Consider the following 25,269-nt stretch of genomic DNA (forward strand, 5'->3'; position numbering starts at 1 on the left):
GTGATGCAGATTAATTGGTTTTGGGTGTATTAAAAACGATTCATGGATAAAGGGAAAGGTTGCAGAATGTTGTTATTTTATTGACAAATGGGAATATTTTGGATCTTGTGTAGCAGTTTTATTTTTTTCCAGTAACCGTTGTTTCCTTAGTATCACAGAGTATTTGAAAGCATATACTGTATATCCGTGGGTAGTAGTACCACATGCATTCAGGGAATCCTGGACAGTATGGCCTTTCCATAGTGTAGCCTGCTAGAATTTATAATTGCACTGTTGGTTTGAACTCTTCGCCAGTTGTTAACGTTTTAACGTTTTCAAAGCAAGCATGTGAGTGATTGTTGGTGAGGGGGTGAGGCATTGTGCGAAGTGTGGGAGGTGGAGTTAGGAGAGGTGCTGTGTGGGTGGGTGAGTCTGGAGGGTGCCCGAGTGCAGTGGCAGGTAAAGCAGCAGAGTAAGCATGTGAAAGGACTGACCATGGATTGGGGTGCACTGAGGCAGCAGCAGTCTGGGTTGAGTCGCAAGAGTTCCTCAAGAGTATCTATGGGAGTCCAGAAGACCAGGGTTCCTGGTGCTGGACATGGCCCAGGCACGGACAGATGCAGGGGGACTTGTTTTTGGTACTACAACCTGCATTAAGTAGGTCCTGGGGTGGGCAGGGCTAGGAATTGGCAGGAACAGGGAGGCAGGAGGCGGAAATCAGGCAAAGCAGTGATCAGCAATGCAGGCACAAGCAATCAGGCAGAAACTGGAACTAGACCAGGTCATGTCACAGGAGCAGGCAACCTGATGCTTACAGGATGCCCAAGAGCCTATTTAGTACAGTTGTGGTGTGGCCTGCATTAGGTAGGTCCGGGGTGAGCAGGGATAAGAATCGGCGGAAACAAGGAGGCGGGAACCAGGCGATGAAGCAATGCAGGCAAAAACAATCAGGCAGACACAGGAACAGCTCCTGGCACAGGCAAGCTGAGGCTTACATGGTGCACAGCAACCTAGTCTAGACTTGGTGTTAGAAATATCTGGGGCAGCCACTGTGCCAGTTAAATTGCTTTGTTTTTTAACAATGTCAAAGATTTTCTAGGGTAATTTTTCACTAGGTTGATTTTTGATCTCAGATGAAAGTTGGTATTGTCTTGAAGATGTGTTTTTGCCCCCTTTCCATTTGTTGTGCAGAGTTTCTAGCTTATGCATGTAAGGTGTATTGCACCAGTATTGCACCATATTTGTTCCATCAGTCTAAGGGATTTGTGGCTTTGAAATAGTTCTTAGGAAAACTATTTTGAGGCCTTAAAACTATTCCATCTTTTTAGTTTTATATGGGCATATTTTCTGACCATCTCTATCATGATTGTGGTAAAAGTTTCCATGTTTCGGGGGGCATGTTCAAGATGGCGCCCGGGTGCTAGCAGGCCCTTGGAGCTCTGCCGTCGCCTTTTCAATACCGGTAGAGATTGGGCCGCACACATGCCGGTGACTGGTGGCCCGGCTCTCGACCAATGCAGAAAGGTGGGGGCATATTTGCACGCCAGAGAACAAGCCGCACAACCTCTGCCTGAGGCTTACACAAAGCGCTCTGCAGCCTGCCTGACTCCACAATGGCAGCTGCCTGGAGCTGAACTGCCGAGAGGCCTAGTGGTCACGAGGGGTGCTGCGCACAAGGGCCCCTAGTGCAGTAGGCCTTTCCACTCACGAGGATAGGAGCCCTACCTCGGAGCCCGGAGCACTGACCTCGCCTGAGGAACACAATTGTTGTGTGACAACAGGGCCCCATTGCCTGACGGGGTTGAGCGAGGACCCTTGGGTGGTGGCTAGCCTGCAGCAAGCCGCTCGCACTGGAGCTACTAGCGGGGTGCAGCGTGGCCTTGGCTGCAACGAGCAGTGGGTCACCGCCTGGTCCCGCCTGGTTGGGGAGCACCCCTGAGGACAGTTGGGGGCAAAAGTGGCCTTGGGGCCATGGGGCCTCGCGGTGGCCGAGTGGTCTGGGACACAACGTACCCCAGAAATGCACATTATGGGGCCACCCTGATATAGACATGGAGGATGGCACCATGAGGGGGTACAAATAATGCTAAAGCCTTGGAGAGGGGTATTGCCTGTTTGCGGAATGCGCTACTCTGCACCACCATGACCAGCACTTTGGGCACGCACAAAACCAGACAGATCGGACCCCCGGGCCTGGCTAGAGAGGAAGTGGCAGAACCACTGGCAAAGGGGCTGGAACCTCGACACTCTCACCGAGGATAAGGATCAGTGACTGATGGAGCAACTACTGCGGTAGCCTTGGGGTGGAGGACACAGGGATTTGTACATGCTAAGCCATAGGAGGAACATGGCAGGCCCACCCACCAATAAGAATGATATACCCATTAGAGACTTACATACCAAGCCAAGAGTGGACCACCATGAGGAAACCATATCCCTGGCACCCCTGACAACAGATGGCAACGCCACAGGAGTAGTTGAAGATGCTGAGCCCGTCACATGTGACTTCCTGGAAACACTTTTTGGAGCCCTGCGCACAGACATTGCAACGCTTAAACAGGACATTACAGCAGACATCAAAGGCCTCACAAAAGAGATGAATGAATTAGGAGATTGGGTGTCCAACCTTGAACAAACTAGCGATGCCCATGGAGAAGAACTAGACGCCCATCGCTGTGAACTACTGGATCTACGCGACAAAAATGCAGAGTTACGTTCTCAGGTGGAAGACCTTAAAAATAGGTCCAGGATGGCCAAAATAAGAATTAAGGGGGTCCCACTGCAGGCTGCTGGAGGGAATCTGGAGGTCTATGTCCGCAGACTATTCCACCACATCGTACCAGAGTTCGCACCTGAAGATATTGTGCTGGATAGAACCCATAGGGCAGGTCGACCTGTTACATCTCTTGGAGAACCCATCACATTTTAACCTGCCTCCACTACTACAGTCAAAAAGAAATAATTATCACAGCAGTGCAGGATCACTCCCACATAGACTTTGAAGGCAATAGGGTCTTGCTGTATCAGGATCTTTCACCCATCACCTTAATACGCCACCACCAACTGCGACCTGCTAAAGAACCCTTGCAAAATCAATCAATCAATCAGGGGATTTGTATAGCTGGGCTAATCACCCATGAGGGTCTCAAGGTGCTGGGGAAAGGAAGGAGGGGGGAAAGATCAGTCGAAGAGGCAGGTCTTGAGGTACTTCCTGAACTGAGACAGAATGGGGGATTGCCTGAGGTTGATTGGGAGGGTGCTCCAGGTCTTGGCGGCAATGTGGGAGAAGGATCTTCCTCTGGCTGTGGTTTTCCGGATGCGGGGGACCTTGGCGAGGGCCTGGTGGGCGGAGCGGAGTTGTCTAGCGGGAGTGTAGAAGTAGAGTCTGTGCTTGGGGTAGGCTGGTCCAGCGTCGTGTAGGGCTTTTTAGGCATGGTTCAGGAGCTGAAAGGTGATTCTCTTGTCGATAGGCAACCAGTGTAAGTCTCTTAGGAGGAAGGAGGTATGGCTGTGTCGTGGGGCGGTCTTGATGAGCCAGGCGGAGGCGTTTTGGATGCGTTGTAGTCTTCTCCGGATCTTGGCAGTGGTCCGGCGTAGAGAGCATTGCCGTAGTCGAGTTGGCTGCTGACAAGCACCTGGGTGACTGTCCTTCTGGTTTTGGTGGGGAGCCATTTGTAGATCTTTCGGAGCATGCGCAGGGTGTGGAAGCAGCCCGATGAGACAGTGCTCACATGTCGGTCCATTGAGAGCGATGAGTCTAAGATGACGCCGAGGTTGCAGGCGTGGTCGGTGGGGGTGGGGGCGTTTCCGGGTGCAGAGGGCCACCAGGAGTCCTTCCAGGCAGAGGGTGTGGAGCTGAGGATAAGGACTTCTGTTTTGTCCGAGTTCAGTTTGAGGCAACTATTTTTCATCCAGGTGGGGACTCCTTTCTTTCCTTTGTGGAAATTGTTTTTGACGATGGTCGGGTTGTTGGTGAGGGAGACTATCAGTTGGGTGTCGTCATTGTAGGAGACGATGTTGAATGCATGGCTTCTGACGATGGCGGCTAGTGGGGTCATGTAGAGGTTGAAGAGGGTGGGACTCAGCAAGGATCGTTGGTGGACGCCGCAGTTGATCTTGGTGGCTTCTGAGAGAAGGGGGGGAGTCGGACCCTCTATGTTCTGCCGGTGAGGAATGAGGAGAGCCATCGCAGTGCTGAGTCTCGCATGCCGGCGTCGTGGAGGTGGGTGCGTAGTGTGTTGTGAGAGACTGTGTTAAAGGTGGCAGACAGATCCAGGAGGATGAGGGCGACGGTTTCGCCTCGGTCAAGGAGGGTGCGGATGTCATCTGTGACGGCGAAGAGGGCGGTCTCCGTATTATGGTTGCCTCTGAATCCTGACTGAGAGGAGTCCAGGACTTGTTGGTTTCCAGGAAAGTGGTGAGTTGTTTGTTGACTGCCTTCTCAATTACTTTGGCCGGAAATGGGAGCAGGGAGATGGGCCGGTATTTTTTTGGTCTGTTGGATCGGCGGTGGGTTTCTTCAGGAGAGGTTTGATCTCGGCGTGTTTCCAATTCTCTGGGAAGGTGGCAGATTCGAAGGAGAGGTTGATGGTATGCCGGAGTTTGGGTGCGATGATGTTGCTGGCTCTGTTGAAGATGTGAGGGCAGGGGTCGGTGGGAGCTCCTGAGTGGATGGTTGCCATGATGTTGCAGGTCTCTGTGTTCAGCGGAGGAGGGTGGGGGGGTGGTGATGCTTCAGTCGACGGGCTGGTGGTGAGAGTCGGGGGGGCCCTGGGTGGTGAAGCTGTTGTAAATGTCTGCGATCTTGCGATGGAAGTAGTTGGCGAGGTTTTCGCAGAGTTCGTGCGACGGGGGATGTCGGTGGAGTTGTGGTTGGGGTTGGTGAACTCTTTGATGACGGAAAACAGTTCCTTGCTGTTGTGGGCATTTTTATTGATGCGTTGTTGCAGTGCGAGTCACTTGGTGGTACTAATAAGCTGGTGGTGATGTTTGACGCTGTTCTTGAAGGTTTTATGGTTTGCAAGGGTCTTGTTGTGCGCCACTTCCTCTCCAGACATCTGCAGACCTGTTTTGAATCTTCGATGGTGGGGGTGAACCAGTTTGCTTTCTTGCCTGTGCTTCTGTGGTGGGGCGAGGGTGTTAGCGCAGTCGGTGATCCATGCGTGGAGGTTGTGTGCGGTGGTATTGGCATCATCGTTGGCTTGAGGGGTGTTGCGTTGAGGCTGGCAGTGAGCTGAACTTTAGTGACCAATTTCTGCAGGGACAGTGTGGTGTCGACCGATGGGTTTGTTGAAGATGAAATTAATGTAGTGGTGATCGGTCCATTGGAGTTCAGTGGTTTGGCTGACGGAGATGTGGTTGCTGGCGGAGAAAATGGGGTCCGGTGTGTGACCCGATAAGTGTGTGGGTGTGGCGGCAAGTTGCTTGAGTCTGAGATTGGCAAGGTTTTCGATCAAGGGGGTTGAGTTGTTGTCATTTGGGTTTTCAAGGTGGAAGTCGAGGTCCCATAGTAGGATGGAGTCCTTGGATGTAAGGGCGTGGGTGGAGGCTAGGTCGGTGATGGTGTCGCAGAATGGGGGGTGGGGGTCCAGCGGCCTGTAGATGAGGGTGCCCCGCAGAGTGGTTTTAGAGTTGGTTCCAATATGGAAGTGGAGGAGTTCCATGTTGGTTGCAGAGTCTTCAGAACTGGTGGATAGGCGTAGGGACTCTTTGTGGACGATGGCGATGCCTCCCCTGGGGTGGTTTGTGCGGTCTCTGTGGATGATCTTGTAGCCTTCTGGGATGGCAATGGTGATGTCAGGAGCCAAGGAGGGGTTAAGCCATGTTTCCGTGAGGAAGGTGACGTCCGGGGAAGTGGTGTTGATGTGGTTCCAGATTTCAATGGCGTGCCTGTGGATGGAGCAAGTTTTGATCAGGATGCATCTGAGGCTGTGGACTGCTTTGTGGGTCCTCTGGGTGGGCTTGAGTGACGGAGGCTGGTGAATCTGCAGTGGCGACAGGTGAAGGGTCCCTTGGTGTTGCTTGGAGATACCTTCTAGCAGTTGTTGTTGTGTCCTGGGTTGAGTGCGATGAGTGCTGCTGGAGTGTAGTGGTGGCGGGTGGGAGATCCAGGGGTCCTGCTGGTCGTGGATGGGCGCAGACAGGCTTGCCTTTGGCACGTCAGCGGCACACAGCGCGGCCACCATTAAGTAGGAAAGGGCAGGAGGAGAGGACAGCCGGGAGGCTGGAAACAGTACCAAAAAAAATGGGGTGGAGCCACGGGAGCAGCGTGGATAGAGCAGGAGAGAGAGGAGGGGTGGGGCAGCAGCAGGGGGGAGCAAGAGTGGGGAGAGAGAGAGCGGAGTGAGGGGAGAAAACACGGAAGATAGAAATAGATGCAGAAAGCAAAAGAAACAGCACACAGAGAGTGAAAAGAGGCAAAAGAGGAAATAAGAGAAGAGAGGCAGAGGGCAGACTAGCAGAGGAGCAGAGCTCTCCCAGTAGATACCAGGGATGAGACACAGGAAGAAGCTGCGGGTGGAGGAGGGCCTCAAACTCATGACAGAGGTCTGAGTTCAGAGGAACAAAGGGCTCTACTTGCCGGTGGAGCTACGAGGAGGCAGCAGCAGTGGGGAGAGAGAGAGAGGCGGGGGAGAGAGAGAGAGCATAGTGAGGGGGAGAAAACATGGAAGAGAAAAATAGACCCAGAAAGGCCTTCGAACTCCTGACAGAGGTCAGAGTTCAGAAGAACGAAGAGCTCTACTTGCCAGTGGAGCTACGAGGAGGCAGAGCAGTTCACTGACTAGGTAAGATGTGCAATACCGATGGGGGTCACCTCTTCCCCCTGATCTTCATCTGAGTCAATGGACGCACAGTGTGCGCACTTTGGAAGAGACACAGGTGATATTGCATATCACTGGTCCATGATTTACTCCCACGGAGAACCCTTCACGCTTGTCCACTGCCTTCAGGTGCTCTGCAAGGAAGAAGAAGGCGAAATTGGCCAGAACCACTGAAATGGACAGCCAGAGCGAAAGAGCAGCCCTTCTTCATCAGCTACAGCCCTGTGACCAGGCCTCGGACCCTGACAATGACTAGTAACTGAGCATACAGTAATTGTGGCACTAGGGCCCCAACATTATTATAAACACCACTCACCACATCACAAGAAGGATAAGCCACTCGGACCCCACCCTCTACATTTTGGGAATGATATAAACTGAAGGCGGAGTCTTTTGATTCATGGGGATGATTTCTGCTCCGCTAGAGGTGTTTCGACATGGATCCCAGTCTAATTGTTTGATGCGGTGCTGGGAGAGACTGTGTTGGTTGTATTCTTTCCGTTCCTATCTGGCACTTTGTGCTCCCTCTTTCTTTCTACTTTCTTACCTAACATTTAAGATGGGAAACAGATGGTGTACATTACCTGCTTGCGGGATGGTGGTTGGTTGGTTTCTGACAACCGGTGGTCTGCTTCACAAGGCTACACCCCCACTTCATAGTTAAGGTGGTAGACATCACTTGCTATAATGTGCAGGGGCTTAATGTACACGCAAAATAATTAGCATTCTTATCCCTGTTACGAGAGTACAAATGTGATATTTGCCTGGTCAAGAGACACATCTCCTTCAAGCAGCCTAGAAGCGTCTGCGATCGAGGTGGTTTGATCAACAGTATTTTTCCTCTGACAATGGGAAGAAGGCAGGGGTGGTGATTCTTTTGGCCTCCCACTTTCCTGGAAAAATATTCCAGACACAGGTGGTCATTGTGACATTGGGGGTCAGCTGACCGCCACGTCGGCGATGGTGGTCGGTCCGCCGCCAGGCTGGCGGTGAAGTCCACCAAATTATGACCACGACAGAGGTCCCTCCCATATACAGCCAGAGTACCACCCGAGCCGCCAGTACGGTCCGTCCACTGACCATGGCAGTTTCCATCTTCAGGCTGGCAGAACACCACCCCTGCCCACCATATTATGACATAGCAGACCGCCAGGATTTCCGGGGCAGGACCACCGCCACGAAAAGCATGACAGAAACAAATCATATAAAGGAGACACTCACCTCCAGGGACACAGAGGAGTCCGCGGCCGCCATGGAAGCCGAACTGGAAGTCCAGCCGATGCTGTATCATGTGATGGCAGTCCAGGAGCAGCAACACTGACGATGAGTACAGCCACCTAGCACACAAGGGAGAGAGGGGAGAGTGCAACACCCACATGCACAACACACACCATACACTCATACCACACACCGATAACTATCTGCAGAGAAATTCAACAACAACATAAGCCAGGAATAAAGAAAGCCAGGACACATACCTTTGGTCCAACCACTGTAATTCGGTGAGAACAGCGACCACAACAGAATAAATGAAATATATACAGAAAGGGCCATTGGCCACTTCAATGTATGGGACAACCCACAGGGCAACGTCAAAAGCACAACTTGACTCCTGACAGTCCAAGTCACTCCACTGGGCATGGGCATCATGCTGATGGTAGGCAGGGGAGGGAGTGTGGTAGTGGGTGGGGGGATTCTTGGGAGTGGGGGTCCTTGCACTTGGGGTTGGGAGGGGTCCTTGCTAGGGGCCAGAAGTGTTGGCTTAGAGCGGGGTGCCACTCTGGTGCCCCTAGTGGCAGGTTTAGCTGCAGGGGGAGGGGTATGAGTGGACTGGGAGTTGGAGGTACTGGGCTAGTGGAGAGGGACCTTCCTTTTTCGGGCAGGATGGGGGGAGGAGGAGGGCAGAGGTCAAGGCAGGCAAGGAAACGTTTCTTAGGTCCAGTGGGGTGGGTTGTGGGAGGAGGTTTGGGAGTGGAGGTAGAGGGAGTGATTGTAGGAGGAGGAGGTGTGCTGGACTGGTGCATGTACAGTGCGTGTGTAAGGTGGATGGCTGTTGAGTTACTGAGTGGGAGCGTTTGTGTCTTTGGAGGGGGCAGCCAGGGTGGGAGAGTATAAACAGGATGTGTGTATGTATGTTGTGGTGGTGTCTGCAAGTGAGGTGGGTGTGCTGCATGTGGTTGTGATGGTTGTGGTGACTGCGCATGCGGTGAATGGGGTGCTAGTCTGCATGTCTGCTGTTGTGGTGACTGTGGGCAAGGCTGTACAAGTGGCAGGATCTGGGACTGAAGATGCAGTGCTTGAATGTGTGAGTGTTGATGTGACAGTGAGGGAGGAGGAGGAGAGGGAGACAGTGGAGGCAGTGGCTATTGTATGTGCTTCTGTGTATTGGCCGAGTGAGTGCTTGCGGTGTGAAGTGTGGTGCCTTTGCTTGTCTGTGCGAGTCCTGTCTGTTGTCATAGGTGCATGCTGGTCTGATTGTGTGCGTGGGATGGGTGGGGGAGAAGACTTTGGGACTGGGAACAGGTAGTTGGAGGGGGGGATGGATGAACCAGGGACACTGGCTGCCCTCAAACAGGAGGCCAGATAATGAAACGATCTCTGTAGGGCAGCCAAGCCACTGTGAATGCCCTCCAGGTAGGCATTGCATTGCATTGCTGCATCTGGGATGCCAGCCCCTGGATGGCATTCACTATGGTTGACTGACCTACAGAGATGCATCGCAGGAGGTCAATAGCCTCCTCAGTGAGGGCAGAAGGGATGACTGGGGCAGGGCCTGAGGTGCCTGGGGCAAAGGAGGCGCCCATCCTCCTGGGTGAGTGGGCACAGGCAACTGGGTGGGGGGCTACTGGGAGGATGGTGCTGGTACTGGGGGCAGAAGATGTTGTAGCTGGGGTGATCCCAGAGGGGACCGCCAATTCAAGGGAGCTTCCATTGGAGGAGGAATCAGGTCAGATGTCATAGCTCCTGTCTCCCCCTTGGTGCTCCCCTCGTCCTAAAACCCACTGGTCCCCTCGGCGTTGGTGGACCCTGCTTCCTGGGTCCCGTGGGCTGCAGGTGCCCCTGCTCCTTTGCCAAATGATCCTAATGTGCGCAAGGACAGGATGAGAAAAGGAGAAAGGGGGAGGAAGAAAGGGAGCACAGGATCAATTACATCAACAACAGCACATATGGCATACACATCACAATCACTCACTGGGACTAACACTGTGCAGTATAAACCACTATGACAAACCATTGCCTGCGAACGACAGCAGAAATGAACCCAAACACTACTATCTGCACACCTTCTGGGACTCACTAAACCATGTCTGCCATGGTATGCCAGCTCCTTGCCCATACCAAATATATATACCATCCTACATTGCTAAGCAGGACTCCACAAGATTAGCTCAATCAGCATATTGGGGCATCCACTGACTAGAACCTTGCATCCAAACACCATGGCAGGCAAAAAAGAATAACACACAGTGTGTAGTCACCCCCTTGTGGCTGCTGTGCTGCCCTCAAGTGCCCATCCAACTCCAGATTGGCCACTGCCAGTATGCAGGCCAATAGGGGGGTCAGGGTGCGAAGGGCACCCCTCCCTTATTGGGAGGCCGTCACCAGGTAGGTCTCTGCGGTCTTCCGGGCCCAGCGTCTCAGGTCCTCCCACCATTTCCTGCAGTGGGTGCTCCACTGGCTATAGACCCCAGGGTCTGCACGTCCCTAGCGATGGCACGCCACAACCCTTTCTTCTGATGGGCGCTGACCTGCATAGGGAGCACAGACGAATGGACACCATGAACTCAACACTCCATTCTGTTACAGAAATGGCTTACAGACTGCAAAGATGCCACAGTAAGCCCACACATGACCCGTACTTCTCCATACACATTGCATGCAGCAAAAATACACTCCCAAAATGACACGCTGCCAGCACACACATACATCTTCATACAGCCATGTTGCTTTCAATGCACCCATAAAGTACTCACCTGTTGTTTTAGAGGCCCATACAACTGCCCACCCAAGGGTAGGACCCCCATCCACAAGCTTTTCCAACTCCTGTGAAGGCTGGGGATCTTTCCCCTTAGCGCGGGCCATCGCGGGTACCAGACACAGGACACAGCAGCACATGCAGTGGAGGTATTGATGTGTAGAGAGTCAGGAATCAAGTGAAGTGGGACAGAGAAAATGGCGATCATATCCACGGCGGTTAACACCGTCACTGCCGGCGGTGATCATCATTCGTTCCTGTGCTCCATAGACCTCCATTTTAACCAATGAGGAGTTGCACGGCGGTGCAGACCTTCTTCCGCCATGATGGCAAATGCCGGCGGAGTGAAGGCGGTTGGCCATTCCTAATGCTGGTACTCATGGCGGACAATTTAATGTGCGTCATAGGTACCGATGGTACACACCAAGACAATTCCTGTCTGCTACCTACTTTGGCTTGCTTGTAGACTCTAGCACGCAAATTAAATCTCATACCAGTGGACTGCTGGCAGAAGAGTAGTTGACAGGACATTTATAATGGGATGATACTAATCCGACACACGACTCTGACTACATCTGTGAGACACAATGGGCAATTAAAAGTATTGGTATATTTGATGAAGTCCATTTGCATGTAGATGACACCAGCGTGCTTTACAACCTTGTTGGTGTAATCGGATGTGACTGCTCTGTGTACTGTGATATTGTGTGTCCATACTTCCTGAATTCACACACATCTCATGTTTGGTTTACTTAGAAATCTGCCACTGTGGAGGAGGAGGCAATCACCCGTGTATAGACTCCTAGTGGACTTGGCTTCAATGGAGGAATGGCACATCATTATCTCCTGTCGTCTGGACAGGGCCAAAATTACTGAGCTGTGTCAACAATTGGAGCCAGATCTGATTGCTGCTGCCCATAGCACTACAGCCATACCCCCTGCAGTACAGGTACTGCCAGTGCACCACTTCTTGGCAAGTGGTTCCTTCCAGGTGACTGTGGGCGTGGCTGCAGGAATGTCACAGCCAACGTTTTCAAATGTGCTTGAAAGAGTTTTGGCTGCCTTGCTAAAACACATGAGCAGCTATATCTCATTCCCCCAGAGTGAAGATTTGCCCATTGTGAATGCTGGATTCTACGCCATGGGACACATACCACATGTGATTGGGACCATTGATGGGACCCATATTGCCTCGGTTCCTCCCAGGACAAATGAGCAGGTCTACAGGAATAGGAAGAGTTACCACTCTATAAATGTTCAGATGATGTGCCTTGCTGAACAATACATATCCCATGTCACTGCTAAGTTTCCTAGATCAGTGCATGATGCCTATGTGTTGAGAAATAGCAGCGTCCCACAGGTGATGGCACGACTACAGAGGCACAGAGTGTGGCTCATAGGTGAGCTTGAGTCTTCACCCGATGTACGTCACTGTATGCCACCTGAAGTTGTACTCTGTGCCTTTGTACATGATTAATGTGCGTCCCTCACTACTTCCAGGTGACTCCAGCTACCCAAACCTGTCTGGCAGTTGACACAAGGGAGGAATCGGAGGGCAGGGGCAGACAATGAAGCACATGGGCGTACCAGGAGGGTTATTGAACGTACATTTGGGCTACTGAAAGCCAGGTTCCAGTGCCTCCATGTACCTGGTGGATCCCTATTCTATGCCCTGAAGAAGGTCTGCCAGATAGTGGTGGTTTGCTGCATGCTGCACAATTTGGCAATCAGACGCCATGTGCCACACCTGCAGGAGGAGGGGGGAGACAATGCACCTGTGGCAGCAGAGGACACTGACGACAGTGATGAGGATGAGGAGGAGGAGAATGTGGACAACAGGACACATATGATACAGCAGTACTTCCACTGACACTCAGGTAAGACTGTACTTCTGTTAATATCTCCATTAAAGGTAAGTGCTGTGTTGAGCCAGGCACTACCTTTACTTCTCAATTGACTGTCACTTATGCTTTCCCTTTTTGCACATGTTGGTGTGGTCACAACTGTGTAGTGATGTGATAACTACAGACTGCTTACCCAGATTTGTTGGATGGATTCACACATTACAGGACATTTGCACAGGATAATGCAGGTCAAGACATTGCATATTATATGATAAAGCACAAATACTTCAGTTGTGTTCAAGGGTGTTTATTGAAGTGACAAAAAGGATGGGATGGTGCAATACAGTGGGGTGATGGTGGATGAAAACTTCGGTGTTGTGGCCCAATTGGCTTGTAGCACAGGTCCAGTATCCATGGGGCCATAGGAAAAGGAGCAATGGCAGTCCAAAGTGAAAAAGGTGTCTCAGTAGAACACACGGGAGACATTCAGGAGGGGCTCATTTTCTGACGGTGGTTTGGGTCTTAGCAACAGTCTCTGGTGTCTGTCTGGGTTGCAGGGAATGTTTGCGGGGTGGTTTACCTTCTAAGGGGGGGGGAGGGGCTAGTGGCCTGTGAATGATGCGACAGGTCCTTCTGCCCACTAGCTGCAGCAGATGTTTTTGGCAGCTGAGTACACTGGCTAGTTGAAGGGGCCCGCTGGTGTACTGTGTACTCACGCATGGTGTTGGCCATGTCACCCAGCACTCCTGCAATGGAGGCCATGTTGACATTTAAGCTCTGCAACTGCTGCATGGCCTCCTGGTGGTGTACCCCCTGCAGCTGCTGGTTCTCCTGCAAGATGGTAATCACCTGGCCCATCCTTTCCTGGGATTGTTGGTAGGCCCCCAAGACATGTGTGAGTGCCTCCTGGGCAGTCAGTTCCCTGGGCTGGGCCTTCCCCTGGCGCACAGCTAACCTCCCACTGGCCCTGGCCCCCTGTGCCTGTGTCCCCCAAACAGTGTGCCCACTCCCACTTACACCAGGACCTTCATCGTCTTACCTGTGTGGTGTTGACTCGGGTCCCTGTACAGGTGGGCACACAACTGATCAGCGTTTCTTGGGGACAGAGGTTTGGGGACGGTGGGTGGCTGCTGTGGTGTTGGAGTCCGATGGGGGGGGGGGGACCTGTGGTAGACTGGGTGTGGGATGTGGAAGCTGACTGACCAGTGGTCCCACATGGGCCAGGGAGATCATCCAGATCGGGTTATCTAAGGTTGCTGTCATCACTGAGGGCATCTTCTGGTGGAGGACTGGGTTGCCGTGGCACATGTTCGCCACTGTCATTGGCTGGGGTACCTGTGGACATGTAAAAGATTTGTTACAGTCATTGTCCACATATTTAGCATTTCTGGTTTTCCCTATGGGTTGGGTGTTGACCTCACATCTTTGGTTAGTGTATGCCGGTGGCTTGTGGGATTGGTAGTACTACATGCTGTCCATGCATTACTGTTGTGTGTGCATGCAGAGCTGGGAGGGGTATGCTTGCAGAAGGCTTCGCCCAAATCCAACAGCAATATGGGATACTAGAAGCTGCTTGTCGGCAGCATGTAGCCATCTGTCACTGGGTTACTCAGCCATCCATCTGGCCACATGCTAGCCGCCCTCTACTACCATTTGAGAAATGGCTTCTGACTAGGGATTCTGATAAGCACCCACTTTCAGACATTTAGGCCCACATTTATACTTTTTTGTGCAGCATTTGCATAATTATTTAATGCACAAAAGCGGCGAAACCTTACAAAATATAACTATATATTTTGTAAGTTTGCGCCGCTATTGTGTAAAAAACTGATGCAAATGCGGCGCAAAATAAGTATAAATATGGGCCTCATTCTTTAATCCACACAGCGCAGGCCCCACATAAGTCCTCCACACAGCAACACTGGGAGAGGGAGAGCAAGCATTTCTTTACACCTAGGGAGTGGTCGGACATCCTCAAATGGGCTAACACATCAGCATGTGCGCCTCAGGTAAAGAGACCCTTCTTAAGGTGGCCCACTTTTGATATTACACAACAGCACTTATTGCCTGATTGAAGAGGGATAGGACTGCTCGCTGCTGGCGGGGTTGTGGTCAGGAGGGGACCTCAACACATCTCCACTGGCACTGTCCAAAACTTCAACGTTATTGGTCGGAAGTCTTGGACTTCATTGACCAAATGTATAACACTGTGATACCTAGGTTCCTGAGTTACATTCTTTTAGGCCTCCTGGATGTTTTAAACTATCCCTTGAAATCCCTACGGGGCGGGCAGTTGCATTGGCTCTATGCACCGCCAAACAGGTCTTGCTAACTCGATAGGGCTCTAACACCATGCCCAGACAACTTGATTGGCTGAATAAACTTTGGGATTTACTTGGCATGGAGAAACTGACGGCCACGATCGAACAAAAATTACCACAATTTGATAAAACATGGGGACCATGCCTGAAAATCTCTCACAGAAATTACTGGAACTTACTTGCTCTGCCTTCTTAAGAATTCTCCACCTCACACCCACAGATTCCGCTTCAGCTTAACTCTGTCTGTTGCCATGTGGGCATTTCGGCTTGATCAACATCACACATTGCACCTCTTTTTAAATACTTTGGCTACCTACTTAGCGGTATAGGTACTTATTTATTTTCTCATGTTTCTCTAGTCTTCCTATCCTCTCGGTCTATCTTAACTCACTGGCCAGTGGTTGTAGGTGAGATGTTTGTATTGTTTCATAAAACTTAATAAAAAGATTTAAACCTAAAAAGTTTCCATGTTTCAGTTTTGAAACGGTTTTGCAAGGGTAGTCATTAAGTTTGAGAGAACCTTCTTCATTTAGAGTGACCTTGTGATGTATTTAAAGTCCCTGACCCAGACCTTTGGTCTTTTTAATTGGCTCCATGAAGATGTTTTGTGGCATAAGAGTGAGAGGGAATTTAGCAGGTGGTCACATTATTCTACTGGAATGGATTCAGTCTCAGCCAGGTCTTTTTAGAGATTTTAATGTAAAGTATTGATCTCTTCACATGTGTTGGAATGGGACAAGATTTTTCAAGGTCATTGTTTTTTAACAACTATGTTGTAATTTTGTTTTACAAATATACATAAAAACAAGCAGTGAGCACAGTCCACATTTATACATACAATGTCTGCGTAGAGTACCTAATATAATATATACTATGCTTGTTCAGGTTATCGATTTAGGCACTCCCTTCGGGGGCTTTCTTGTTCTCAAAAACGTGGGGTGCTCACTGGCTAAGTAAGCACCATCAGTGTAGATATACCCCACTGACCTTTGTGAATCAAATTCAAGGCCGGAGACTATATTCATCATTTTCAGTGCCTGTTCTCCCTCTTGTGGAGGTGTTGCAATGTTCGGATTCTAAACCACGGAATTCTTTTCACCTCCCACATATTTTCTCAAAATAGTTGGGGCATCATCTGCCATTTTATACCACATATTCAGCTCCCATGCACACATTCATTCTTGCAAGCCATTTTGCCTTTGTTAGTAAGACTGGTGACTCCCGGAATTGCACAATATCCACTTTGGCTACTACCTGTCCCAAGGAGCAGAATAACAGGTTTTTCCAGGGGAGGGCTATGACCCTGGATACCTTATGCACCACAAATTAAGGATTATGCCTCATTTAATCTTCCTCTATGTTGTTCAGGTCTTGCAAGATCACTTGCCAATAACTTTGGATCCTGGGACAAGCACTCAATGCATGGAAAAATTGAGCCATCAGTGTTCTGACATTGCAAGTAAGTGAGTCTCTGGTCCTCCTCATTTTGTGCAGCTTCTCCCTGTCCATGAAAGTTCTGTGCAGGACTTTAAATTGGATTAATCAGAGCCTTCCCGGATGGCTACATCTCGGCACTGCCTCAGGGCAGCCTCCAAATCCATTTCTTCCAAATCACTAATTTCCCTCTCTCACCTCTGCCGCAGAGACCCGAGATTGTCAGGGATGTTGTTTATTATTATCCTATATGTGGAGGATACAGCCCCCATGTCCAGCTCGCCTTACAGTATCTGAGATTCAAGTGGAGCATAGTCAGGTACATCTAACCAGTCAATGGTCTTTAAATGTAAGGCATATTTGAGTTAGGTATATTCGTAGTGTGGGAGATATCGCATGCTCATATTTAATAAACATATCCTCTATGATGTCTCCAAGTCTGGAAGTACCAATCAGCTTCCATCTGGTGTATCCTTTTACTTTGCACAATGTTGTTAGTTTAGACACTTCACAATGCAAAATTTTCAGTGTGATTTTGTCCTTCCGTCTGATAAGGGATGTTGCTTTATCCCAGTCGGTATATCCACCTGTGCGTGAGCGAGTGGGCTGCCCATGCATTCACTCTCCACCGGGTCCTAACCATGCAGGGCTCAGTACCTAGGGAGATCACCAGGGGAAAGTGATCTAATGTTCCTTGTGCTAGGTAGTCGGTTTCTATAAGTGGGGAGCAGTGGCGTAGCGTGGGGGGTGCAGGGGGGGGCGGCCACACCAGGCGCAACATCTGGGGGGGGGTCGCGCTCGCACTCGCGAGTGCTAAAATCCACGGGTTAGGGGGCGCAAATTACTTGCCTTGCCCCGGGTGCTGACAACCCACGCTACGCCACTGGTGGGGAGACTTCACCTGCAGATGCAAATATGTAATCCAGTATGAACGTCCTATGTGCCCCAGAGGAGTGTGAATAATCTCTGAGGGGTACTGCAGTCCCCGTAGGTCTGTCATGATGTGGGAAAATGTGGGCGTCAGCCCTTAATAGTTCACTTCCACAGACAGATTTGGAAAGTGGAAGGTTGATCAGTTTTCAGGCTTTTTCTGTGAATGGAGGCTCTGTTAATGATTTCCACACCACCACCTGGTTAACCTTCACCGTCTAGGCGGTATGAAAACCGAAAACAGTTTAGAAATGTTGCTTAGCCATGTTTCTGAGGAAAGAATAGGTTCAGTTGTTTGGCAGCTGAAGTGCAGTTGTGTAGAAAGGATCTGAAACAGGATTTCTCATTCTTTGCAATGAAGGCCATGTGAATCGGCGCCTGAATAACTAACGATATTGTTGTTTCTATTGAGGCCATTCAAGTCTGGCTGTTGAGATGATGGGAATCTCAGAGTAGGCTTTGAACATTTTTGGAAGCTCCACGTTATTGTTTAAACATTTATTTCATGCTCCGCTAAAACGGGGGTATTCCACCAAGTTGGTTGGACCAGTTGCATTGTACTAGGGAGTGAGAGGCGGCACTTGCCATCAATGGGCATACAAGATACAGGATATTTTTTGTTTGTCACCTGTTTGACTAGCATTGTGATGTTTTGCAGTGCTGCAATTATGAAGTCAAGGAAAGCCACTTTCAGCATCTTTGCTGATGCATCAGACCCCAAGCAAGATGTCTGCAGAGCAGTTGAATTCTTTGTAGGACTAGCAGCTGTTGCTACAATGAGGTTGACAGTTTCACTGTTGAGTGCTGGGTTGTTGTTGGACGGTTTATATGAGATGAAGCGTTATAGTCCTACTGGGGGGTAAGAGAAAAGTGGCGTAAAAGAGTTCAAAGGTGCTGTTTGTTATTTGTTGTGTTAACAAAACCAAAAAAATCAGGCAATTACCCTCCTGGGTGGTTTGAGCTGATGATGTATTGAATGCTGTAGTTCTATAGAATCAGTACATAACAGATGTATGTTGTGCATTGACATACCTAGGGTGGTGTGGTCTTTAATGCAGGCAAAAGGAATGTGCCCTCTGCAGACATACTTAGAATTCAGTGGGTCCCAAAAACTGCTAAATCCCAGCACCACTGCACCCACTTCACTACAACCCTGAGATGATCTGATTGCTGAACTAGATTTAAGTGCAATGATTGTTATCTGCAATCAGTGCCACTGGAATTATGCCACAGGGATGGGCGAACTATGCTACAGGGCTGACTACATTACACTGCAAGCAAGAAAAGGCAAATTACGTGGCATAAGGAGCATATTTTGTTACTTATACTGGTTAGTAATGTAGGGGCAAAAGTTTCAGGCCATTAGTACCAAGTTAATACTCTAGCACATCAATAACCAACTGAAATGTGGCCAGTCAGCTTTGGTGAAGGGCCTCCCTCTGCACAGCAATACATGTTGCTGCATTTTTAGCACCCTTTGAGCTAGAAACAAAATTATTTTATTGTTAAAATCTGCAGAATATGGACCAGGGGACAAATTATGTGGCAAATTAAACAAATCATAATTATGTGGAAAACACCTCGGCTGCAAAATGGTGTAATTCCATTAGCTGCGTCTATAATGAGGTCAGCTATGTTAGTTGCAGAAATTTGGTATGGAGTGATTGAAATTATGCACATGACTGGAATGGAATTGAACCAAGGTATGTGGTGTGAAATTCAGGTTTTCAGACCTTGTGCCCCTTGGAAGCCCTGAAAAGCACTGTCTGTGTCCCTAGCACCTCAGTGGAGGAAAAGAATAGGAGGAAGTTGAGAATGTTTGGCTTGCCTCTTGTAGATGATGGCAGTGGGCACGGTCTATACGGCAGATGCAGCATATTGATATCTGAATAATCTTAGGCCCATATTTATACTTCTTTAGCGCCACATTTGCGTCATTTTTTTATGCAAAAGCGGTGCAAACTTGTCTGAAGATGTTAGTGATAAATGATTATATCCAAGTTTACCGCAGGTATACAAGCATTTTTTAAAGTTCTAGATTCAGGAGTCGTCTTGAGATGGAGTTACCGTCACGTGTTGAGCTGGGTTTAGAGTTGAAAGTGCAAGTGCAATGGAGATTAATAACAAATGCTGGGTTCCAAGGACAGACAGCCCATATGCCCGGTGTGTGGCATGTTGGTTGCAAAGTGTTCTGTGTAATATGTACAGGTTCTTAAATGTAGCTCAGAACTTTATGGGTTTTGCAGCAATATGTTACTATTTTTTTTTTTTTTCTGTTGTGGAGGCACTGGCTCGCCATAGTAATAGAAAAACAATTGCGTGTTTGTTAATGTGGATATATTAGATATAGGTGTAGTGTTAGTGATTAAGTCCTTGAATGGTGATTTTTATTTTTTTAAATATTTATTTATTAACATTTGGTTATGTAGAAGTAATGATGCGGGAGTAGATGTTTTATTTTGATAAGGGCCTTAGTAACAGGAATGCTTGACTGACTGTTTCTGAGGACATAGGAATTGTCAGAATTCAGATGGCTCCGTCAGTTCTCACCTGGGTAGGGATTTCAGGGAAGTATGTGAAAAATGTGCATTTAGACAATAAAGACTTCATGTTGGGAATGCCAGGTTTCGTGCCTAGTTATACTCTTCATTATAGAATAATATGGACAGACCCATTTGCGCTTCTGTTATATCCAAAGAGTGCCACCTGCCAATTGAGTACTTTTATTCATGTCTTCTATTTGTATTCCATAATGTTGCTTGTTGATATACGATTGCATGCCCATATTGTGTATCAATGTGTCTATATTAGGTCACAAACTTGGGATTTGAAAACTATATAAACTATGAACAGCAACAGGCCAAAGTACAAAGGGGTTAGATATGTCAGGGGCTTTTGTTCATAAAGTGTGCGGATTTTCAGTGTTCAAGGCAAATTAGTAGGCCCTATGGTCCCCTTGTGAAAACTACAGATCTATGTACATTAAGTGTTCTCCTATACATGTTCAATAAATATTGAACCTAGTTAAAAAAATGGTTATTCCTGATCTATTGTGTATTCCTGGCATTAGAATATCATGCTTTGAACATTGGTGTAATGTACAGTGGCTACTAAAACTGATACAGGTGGGGAGTTTATTTTTCTGTATCATAGGGCAGCTGTGCTGGTTTTGTGGTGGAAGTCAGATTGACAATTGTCTCGAAGTGAATCATGTGAGAGGGTTGCCGAACCTTTCGTAGAAAAAATCAACTCTATGATCATACCCAAGAATGGTAAGTTGGGTCATTGGAAAGATTTGTCTTGTAACTGGGGATCCATATTTTTATTTTTTGACTACGGCATTGACATCACTATTATTATCATATCCTGTTATTCAGAAGAGGATTATGAAAGAGCAGTAATATTGGGTAAGACAGTAAAAGGTGGCTTTGACAAGGCATGCGCGGACCATGGACACGTTTACACAGATTGTTTTTTAGATGTTTGGTAACTTTCTTGAATATTTTGCTACTGACAAAGTAGGGTGTGAGTGTGGTGTTAATGCAGCAGTCTGTGAAAGTCTGTTTCAAAATATCAGTAGTACATAGCAGGAGGAGCCGAAACGTTAGATGGTCTGGCATAGCTAAAAACCTATTTGGTCAGGTGTTTCTTTAACCTTTACAAGGCAGATTTGAAAGTGCAGTGGCATTCTTAGTGAGTATGGTGTAGTGACACATAAAGCTATGCTGGAACAGATGTCAAGGTGACCATTAACTTTGCTTGCATTGGGGCCCATTCCACCCTTCTGTGGCATGGAGGCGAAGATTTGTAAAGGAAAGTAGGTGTGATTCAAGAATAGATGTAGACCTAACTTAAGATAGTTGTGAGTTACGTTTGCTTTAATTAATTGGGCCCTTAATATTAAGCGTATCTTCATGAGAGCTGACTGGGGCAAGTAGGACAGCAACTGCTGTCTGAACCAGGTTCCACATTTACTAGAGAAACAGCGAGGGTGATCCTATAAAAACATTTCATATTTATTCAGAGAACATCAATTGGTTCTATCTTCACAAATGCATCTGTAGTGGTCTCGTGTTTTCTCTTTATAATCAAAGTGCTCTCCACCTTAACACATGATGGATGGCATCAAGGTATCTAGAATTCTAAACTAAGTTCTTGAATTTTGTGTGGTTTGGAAAATGGCACTAATGGAGCATAACACATAATATCACGTATAATATAAGCAGGCACCCTGTTTTTGTGGTACTTATTTTTTTTCATTTCCATGTGCATTTATCCATATTTGGTGTTGTCTTCTAATTGGTATTTGCCCATATTCATCTTTTTGGCAAGTGAAAGAATGAAGTTACCTCTAGAATAATTCCACATTAGTATAACTGTTGAATGCACACTAACAGTTTGACACCTGTAGAACTGTGGTGCTGTGGTCTTCCATATGCAGTAAAATATCATAATGACCTGAATGCACTGGCATTATAGTATCAACACATGGGCACAGCTAGAGTTATATAAGCTTTATAAGAGTATCTCATTATTAGGTTTGATGTTAGCAAAAACCTTTTGATTTTACCACAGTTGTTTTATATAATATACATGCATACAGGGGCTTTCAGTCTATTTCATCGATTTGCCTGTTGTTGAGTCTTTCACAATTGTCTTTAGCCCACTACAGTATACAACACAGGTAACTTGACCAGCCCCTTTAAGTCATTGTGTGCATTCTCTGTGAGTGAAATCATTCTGACCTTTCACAAGGAGAATATCTGCACTAATAGTAGTTTCCTTTATGCGGTGGGCTACAATGGCAGCGTGTGCCCTTTGAGAACTAAACTATAATTTTGCTTTCAGACAGTTTTTCATATGCTGATGAGTGCCGTCTACTCGCCCAGCAAAACCATTTTACAATAGCAATGGGGAAAAAAAGCAATGGTAAAGCCAAAAGGTTGGTAGACTTCTTGGTTTTGCCAGTGCTTGTTTAACTCGCTGTGTTGTCGCTATCTACGCCATGTGGTCTGGCAACCATCAGTGACAGCACGGAGAGATGCTCGAATGAACAGCTAACTTTAGTGCTCTTAAATATAAAATGAAATGTGTTGTTTTCCTTCATAGATCTTACAGAGGTGCAAAGGCAGGAGACGTGAAGCTTGCTCATCTCTAGCAACCCTGGCCCCTGCGGGAGTCTGCAAGGCTGAGACTAATTAGCAGACATCACATCCAAGGCCCGTTAAACACTGAACGGTAGCAGCACAGCTTCGCCGCAGTAAAGCCTGGGGTGGCCAGCTGACCTTTACTTCAAGAGAGGCCTGTTCACAGCACCAGCGGAAGAGCGCCTTGTTCAGTAGTGTTTAAAACTAAATCAATTAACCTCTCTATTCCCTTCTCCTAATCACCATGACTAATTCTCGTGCCCTCCAGGAGAGCAACTCATCTTCGTTTGAGGCCAAGGGCACATTTCACAAACGAATGTTGCCTAATATTCTTCTCATTGCCACCTGAAAGCCTTCGTCGACGTCCATGGGCAGCGGCTGAAGTCTGGGTGCACCAATGAGAAGGTGCTGTGCTGACACAGCTAAGTGTTTCTGGGAAAAAGCTGGTTTCCAATTAATATTTCTATGCTCGCAGCGCTTGTACTCCAACAGGGAAGCATAATAGTATGTACAGCCTTGAGGAACTATTAATTTACTTTGTGTTGTACAACCTGACTTCCAACCAGGGTGAAGGTTGGAAAAATTGCCACACTATAGTTACAAATCCAGCTCTTAGGCCTTAGCTGCTTTAATATCTCGCCTGCATGCACCGTCTGTTTCCTTTTTGGCTTATACTTGAGGACGTCTTCTATTCCTCGCCTACCACCTCTACAGCCCCTACTCTTTCGATGCTCTAAGACTTAAGGGTACGGTCCTAACTTTTCCCACCCGCCATCAGATTTATTGTCTTTAAAATGACCCATAACTGCTAGCGTTTCCAATCGAGGAAAGAGTTATTTTAAGGATTTTTGGGCCCCTATTTTAACGTAAAAAACTAGAAATTCTATAATTTATATCAACCACATACACAATAGAAGTATGCAATAACATGAATTATTGAGGAGTTTTATTTACTTGGGAAAATGTTAAGTTTATTTTAGCTGATTCAGGAACTTCATTTTTGTTGTGTTTGAACAGTGGTAGCAGTTTGTTTTAGACGAAACGTTTACTTTCAGTATGCTTGAGGGACTTTCATTTACATCCATGGCCGTTTTAAGGCAAGGCAAATTGGGCCATTGCCCATGGTCCCACACTCCAAGGAGCCCCTGTTAATGCAACCTCTTGCTCACTCTACCTTACCCTTGTAAATTTTTCTATCAGAACCTATCTCCGGTCGCCACTGGGTAATTACAATTAGAAACACGTTCCCATAGAACAAGCATTTTTTAGTTTGGTAATAACTTCCGCACAGTTTGATGAATCTTCTTGTAACTTTTGAAAAAGGTTCATCTACCTCAGCTCCTTCCTGGAAATCTTTGGGGTGATCCGTCAAGTAAGGAACAAGAAAAAGTTGGGGTCTTAAAATCTTCATGCAATTTTCCATGGACCATTTTAAATCGAAATAGCGTGAATACTGCTGAACAGAATTACACCAAATTTGCCAGGATCTTGGTCGAGAAAGTGTGCCTTTTGTGATTTGATATAAATCCACTGAATGTTTAAAAAAAAATTAAGGTTCAAATGTAGTTATGTATGTGAAAGGTTGGGTTCAAGGGACCCACAAAAGAGTCCTGCAACCACTCCATCGAAAAATAGAGCTTTCTTATTGGGTGAGCAGGATTATTTCCTTGGGTCACCATGTTCCCATGGGAGTGAGGATCCCGAAGGAGGAAGTGCTCTGATTGGGCGGCCGCAACAGGAAAAAATGTTGCGGTGGGCAGTACAGGACTCGGGGACTTAGTCCCCTGTCCTGTCAACATTTGTATAAAAAAATATAAGAGGACAGGGAAGGCATTCCCTGCCTCTCTACCCCTTGTGGAAAGGTCCCAGAGGGACCACCTGGAGCCAAAGTTTTTAATATTTTTATTTTTTATTTTTGCCACGATTCCACAGTACTCCTGCAGGTTTGCAGCAAAAAAATGCAAGCTGCCATTTAAAAATAAATAAAATAATATGACCCTCGGGGTGGACCAAGTCCTAGGAGTCAATAGATATTTTTATTTGGGACAGGGCATGCCTGGGGCCCCATTTCCTGAGCCAATTGTGGCCCCAGGAACTTCATCCCTCAGGGCCCACATTTATTACAAAGGTGAGGAGGGCATACAGTCCAGTTTCTGGAGCCTTCTACAGGCCCCAGGGGCCATATTTCCCAGTGTCAAATCAATATTTAGGGGAGAAGAGTGTGTGTCCCCCCTCCCCAAGCCTTATTAAGGACCTGGGGACTGCATCCCCTGGCCCCGATATACATTGGAAAGAGAGGAGGGCATGCAGCCCCTCTCCCTGAACCTCTGTAGGCCCTGGGGACCCCGTCCACTGGGGCCTAATGATAATAAAATGGGAGACAAGCACACATGCCCCCCCACAAGCCTCCTCGGACTCCATGGACCCCATTTTCCAGGGCTGTGTTCATTTTGAAAGGGGAGGACCGGCTAAGCATGCACTGCTTGCTCTCTCTCCAGCAGGGAATAGAACTTTGTGTCCAGACAGCGGGAGCAGTTAAAAAAGCTGCTTATGCAAAGGAAAGATTCTGGCTCCCGCCAGCACCCAGTATGGTGCTGATTGTGGAGCCAGCCAGGGTCGAACCATGCACTGCTAATTACCCTTCATATTACATCACTCATGACATGACCTATGACATCCCTGATAACATCTCTGCATGATTTGAAATGACATCATTGATGACAACACTGTGCATGGCACAGGCGTGAGTTATAGTTACCTTAGAGCATGAGTTATAGTTATTGGAGATAACTATAACTGGTGAATTTCAGTGTATTT

This window comes from Pleurodeles waltl, chromosome 9 (genome assembly GCF_031143425.1).
Source record: "Pleurodeles waltl isolate 20211129_DDA chromosome 9, aPleWal1.hap1.20221129, whole genome shotgun sequence".
NCBI classification, from domain to species: Eukaryota; Metazoa; Chordata; class Amphibia; order Caudata; family Salamandridae; genus Pleurodeles; species Pleurodeles waltl.